This window comes from Gopherus flavomarginatus, chromosome 4 (assembly GCF_025201925.1).
Source record: "Gopherus flavomarginatus isolate rGopFla2 chromosome 4, rGopFla2.mat.asm, whole genome shotgun sequence".
Lineage (NCBI taxonomy): Eukaryota > Metazoa > Chordata > Testudines > Testudinidae > Gopherus > Gopherus flavomarginatus.
The window spans coordinates 17792511-17797984 of NC_066620.1; the positions used below are offsets into that span (position 1 = coordinate 17792511).

General features: G+C 51.1%; 1 protein-coding gene across 1 annotated transcript in view; it reads left to right on the forward strand.

Annotated features, from left to right (window-relative positions):
• MEIS1 (Meis homeobox 1) overlaps positions 1-480 on the forward strand; it is a 131833-nt gene extending 131353 nt beyond the window's left edge. Inside the window, exon 12 of the mRNA XM_050952165.1 lies at positions 1-480. This exon is cut by the window's left edge and continues 1025 nt beyond it. The gene's annotated coding sequence lies outside the window, so the exon portion shown is untranslated.
• Positions 481-5474: the final 4994 nt, after the last annotated feature.

Sequence of the window (5474 nt, forward strand, 5' to 3'; positions counted from 1 at the left end):
ACTTATACATCACTTCCTGTTTTATGCAGCTCAAAACATGGAACTGAAGATTTATTTTTAATATGTTGACTTTATTTCTGGGCAAAGCATCAGTCGTGTGCATTTTTCCATAGTCCCATCATGGAGCGTTAATGTATACATTGTAAATAAATTTTGTGCAAAAAGGACTGGAAAAATGAACTGTATTATTGCAATTTTTTGTAAAAGTAGCAGTTTGGTATGAGTTGGCATGCATACAGATTTACTAAGTGGGATAAGCTAATTATACTTTTTGTTGTGGTTAAACAAATGCTTGTTGATAGCCTTTTTCTATCAAGAAACCAAGGAGTTAATTATTATTAATAATAATCAATGCACACTGAGTCTTAGAGTTTCTGATTGAAACAGTTTGGATTGTATAATAACTCAAAGCCCAGTTGTAGTAGTTTGAGTGCAGTAATGAAATCTGAATCTAAAATAAAAACAAATTATTTTTTGTCATGCTGACTCCACTGCTTGAAAACTTTGTTTGCTGCCCCCCAAATTTGTAGTGATTCTCTAGTAATATGTGAACCCAGCATCTGCAAGATGAAACTTTAAAAAGATTTACCTATAATTGCTATTTAAATATCAAACTCCTAGTATGTTATTTAAAAGTAATGCTACACTCTATATAAAGAAACTCTCTTAAAGCTTACACTGCAAATTGTCAGAATAATTGTTGCCTATTAGCAAATTTAACATCCAAGAACATTAACTGCAGAATAGTGGATGAACATTTTAAATTTTCTCTCTCCCTGAATTACATCTCTAATACCTTATTTACATTACTTGAATTATTGACAGATCAAACTTTCTTGAACTGAGTGTATTTAGAAAAAAAATTAAAACCTTGCCTGAGATAAGTGCATATTTGTAGGCAAATGAACTACTCAAACTAAGGATGATAGACTTTTAAAATCTAATATTCATAAATAAGTCTTGTGCTCTGATTGGCTGAAGACTGATCATTAACCAATTTTCCAGTACAGCTGTACTTTCTGCACTGCAGCCAGCTAGTTAAATAGTACAAAATAACATGTTTATGCTGCAGTACCTTATAATTTTCTTTAAATATAATCGCAGCTATAAAAAATGTTTCCTAAGGGCAAGGAAAATATACAAATATTTTAATTAAGACAAATTCGTAAAGAAAAAAAACCTCTAGCTGCGATTGCTTGGTAAACAAAAGGTAGCATCTGACTGGCTAAAGCTCTGAAGTCTGCCATTCAAGTAGATGTCACCCCATAAACCCGCCCTGAACAATTCTATTTTCCATTTGAAAAGAGGAACCAGTTGTTTGGTGGGTTTACTAGGTGATATTTGATTGACTGGCTTACCTGCTGGAGCAGTCCTGTGCCCTCTCACCTTTTGTTTATTGGAGTGTGCTTCCGAAGTCTCCCTTCTAAATACACTTCCCTTTTATGACATTAAAATAAGCCTTTAGCCTTAAACCCCACCCCCACTTCCCCCCGGGAGCAGGTTTTTTTCAAAAACCCAAATCTAGAAGGGAGAGCAGCGTTCAGTCTGCAAATAGTCCTCTGGACGGGAATAATTCCCTCCTGATAGGTGGTTACTAGCAGTTAATGGCCATTTCTTTACTTTTTCCATTAAATAATGTGTTTTAAAACTACTACTAACCATCCATTTCTCCCCCACTGCTTCCGGTCAAGTCCCTGCCCAGGACTCCATGGGTCTGATTCTCCACTCACTCCGGAGGGTTTTACTCGTGTAGCTCTCTTCATTTTATCCGATCTACACCAGGGCCAAGGCGTGGAGAATCAGACCTATTGGATGAATTGTGTGCCTGGGAATGGTTAAGAAGGGGGTAAGCTGGGCAGTATTAGGGCAGAGGAGAGTCAGACTGGTTCCTGGAGCCTAGTAAATTAGGAAAATCAATCAGTGGGTATCCCCCCCCCTCGGTTCTTTGCCACCTTCGTCCCCCCCACCCCCCTCTTTTTAAAGGGCCAGTATACGGAGGAGATTGCACATTTCTGATCCTGCCTTGTGAGTTTATAATAAGGCCAGTTCTGTGCCAAAATGGGACCGCTCGGAGCGGGGTTTGCTGCTGCTTTTCTGCTCTCTCTCTTTTTTTAATGTTTCCTAAAAGACAAAAACAAACCGCCCTGCAGCAAACAAAGAGCACACGCGTTTGTGCCTTTCTTGGGGGTGGGGAGAAGCCTCACAAAAGGCGCCTTCCTTAATATGACTTGGGGGGGGGGGAAAGAAGAGGGGTTGGTACATTTCACATTAAAAACACTCTTCTACCCCGAGCCATTGAATCCGCTGTAATTATAACACATTCCAAATGAAGAATCTACTTGACAGTATTTTCATTGTTATTGTTCATCGCATGATCTTAGGCGGCTTTGGGGGCACAGGAAAGAGAAGTAAACGGGTTACAAATAGGGAATTATCCCTCGTTTAGCATTAAAATTCATTTAGATAAAATTGCCACAAACATGTAAATGGGGAGATTAGTTCCCCCTCACGCCTTATTGCACTCTCTCAATGGCTCCGCTTTACACGTTGGGAATTCCGTCTTCGCAGGCTGCTTGCTGTTTCCTAGCTACCCCGCATTCAAAGCAAAGGCTGCAGGGGTGGGGGGAAAGGGGGGGAGAGAAAGTTTTGGCAACCAGTCTGCAATTCATCCGCCGCGATCTGCCCTAAAAGAGGGGGAAACAAATAGCTGGGGAGGCTTTATTCCCCTCCCCCCCCAGTCCTTTTTTCTCTCCTCCCTCCCCAGCCCTGCGTGGACAGGCCAACGCTGTACTTTCCAGCAGGCAGGCAAGCTGGGTTGTGTTTAGGTTGGAAGCACCAAGTGATCGGGACCGTAACTGTGAGAAAGTGAGTGAGTGTGTGCGTGGGTCTGTGTGCTCCGCATCTCGAGCTGGAGATCTGCAGGGATCCGGAGGAAAGCAAGAGGGAGACGCGCTGCTGTGTGTTAAAAACAAAACCACGCAACTCTCCGGCCGGCTGAGGGAGAACAGCCCAGTGGTGTCGTCCTCCTCCTCCCGGGCCCTCGCTGGCTCTGCAGAGCCCGAGGAGGAGGATTGGCAGCTTCGACTGCCATCTTTTGGGGGTTTGGGAAAATGACTCGGTTCCCCCGGTCCCGGCGCTTCTCCTGCCGCCAGAGACGGGCTCCCTGCTTCAACCGGGGATGTGGAAAGAATTAGCCATAAAACGAGTGACTCGCGGTTCAAATGGGAATCGCTTGGCGGATTAGGGATGCGTGGAAGTGTAGGGAGGGTCTGAGACCCACTCGGGGGATCCCCCGCTCGCTGCAACCAGGCAGGTTTTGTCTCCCTTTGCCAAGAAGGGGGGGGGGGGGCTCCCTCCCCAGCGCTTGTGTCAGTGTTTGGTGCGGAGAGGGGCGGTCGCACCCCGCCGCAGCGGATCCCCCGAAGCCAGAGCCCCCGGTGCCAGCCGGGCCCGTCTCTCTCCCCTCCGGGGCGCGCACTGGGGACGGGGCCGTGTGCTCCGCTCAGCTGAACGGCTTCAGACGCAAGAGAGCAAAACAGCCCCCCCCCCCCGCCAATTTGTTCCTTGCAAAGTGATTTGGGAGAGGCTGGGGATCACCTTAAATCAGTGAGTCCAGCCTGCCCGGGGGCGGGGGGGCGGGGAAGCCGCGGCCATGAACTCTATGGCCATGTGCTTCCTTTGACTTTTTTCTAGACCAAGCGGGGCCCCCGCGGTTTAAGTAAGCGGCGGTGTGATCTCCGCGGCCGCATCCCCCCTGGGCAGCGGCGCACGTGCGCGGTAAGGCGCAGAGCCCAGGTGGCGCGGAGGAGTTAGCTGGCGGGGCTGTTTGCGGGGGGGCTGCTGCTGCTGCTGCAGGATTGGGGGGCAGCCTCCTCCTCCTGTCTGGCCATGCCTGGCCCGGGAGGCAGCCTCTTGGCCCGCCGCTAGGTGCCAGCCGCCGCGCGGGGCCCCCTCCGGGGCGATCCTGTCACCCAAGGACGCTCTGGGCGCAGCGATCGCAGCTGGCCGCTGGCGAGAACAGGACAGCGCCTCTTCCCCCTTCCTGCGCGTCCCAGGCCCCATCCCGGCAGCCCCGTCCGTTAATAGCCCAGCCCGGTGGGGCGGGGGCAGGGGAAGAGACAACCAAAATAGAGCCAGCTAGTTACATGAGCCCAGGAGCAACACGCTCCAGCCAGCTTTTTGGCTGAGGCCGGGGGCTGGGCCTGCTGCACGGAGCCATGCCTTTCATCGGGGCTTTATTTACCTAGGGACGCCTTGTCCGGATCATAACTATTTAAGGAGCAATAAGTTGTGCCTGTGGAGAGCAGGGGCGGCTCCAGGCCCCAGCACGCCAAGCACGTGCTTGGGGCGGCACGCCGCGGGGGGCGCTCTGCAGGTCGCCGGGAGGGCGGCAGGCAGCTCCGGCTGACCTCCAGCAGGCGTGCCCGGGGAGCGTCCGCTGGTCCACCGGAGCCGCCTGCCTCCCTCCAGGCGACCGGCAGAGCGCTCCCCGCGGCATGCCGCCGTGCTTGGGGCGGCAAAATGTCTAGAGTCGCCCCTGGTGGAGCGGTACATTTATGTAAACACGTGCAATCTCGTTGGGGGTGGGGTGGGGGGTGCAAAGGAGACGCCAACAAGTATTTTTGCAGGAGGCGATCGGACCTTTTGCTGTTTGCTCAGGAAGGACGCTTGGGACTGAAATGAAATATAGTCTAGCTCTGGCCGCGGGAGGGGTGCGTTAGTTTGCGAGGGAAACAGCGGAGGAGTAAGAAGGTAGTTTGCGCTCATGGAGTTGTCTCTCTCTCTCTCTCACACACAAACTCTCTCTCTCTCTCTCTCTCTCTCTCTCTGCACTGACTTCGCTTCGCCCCTCCAGAGAAGCGAGAGCCCTGGAGGAAAAAAGACTTTACTTTTAAAGTCAGTCTAATATCGAGCGCCTTAATTCCCCTCTCCCCCCCACCTCCAACCCCGCCGACACAGCTCTCCACTAAAGGGGGACCGCGGGGAGGATCTTGCTATGATCTGATTCTCTGCGGGCAGTTGTACAGAGAACAGCGTGTGTCTAGAGGAGAGCAAATAAAGGCAGTTACAGCCACCGGGGAGCGAAACGCCTTTTATTTTACATTTCAGTGGTGGGCCAAGTGAGCCTTCCCTAGTGATGTTGGGATCCTTCAGGATGAAAGGGGTGGGGGACCATCTTCTTACCTTTATTCCTGTTTCCTGGGGTGTGGGCAGCCGCTTTGTGTGGGAAGGAAGCCCCTGCAAGGGGGGGCGTGGGAGTGTGTGTGTGGCTGGAGCCCGTCCAGCAGAGTGAAACCCAGAGGGAGCCTTTGCATTCACTCCCAAAAGCCCCCGAGCTCCTGTTCCCCCCGCTGCTGGTCCCATCCCAAGGCAAAGGGGTTCGCAGCTCTTTCCCAGCCCCATACTGACACGCTTGGGCCAGCAGCCAGCCACGGGGACGCGGGGGAAAGAAGTGGCACATTTAGGAGCCAGTG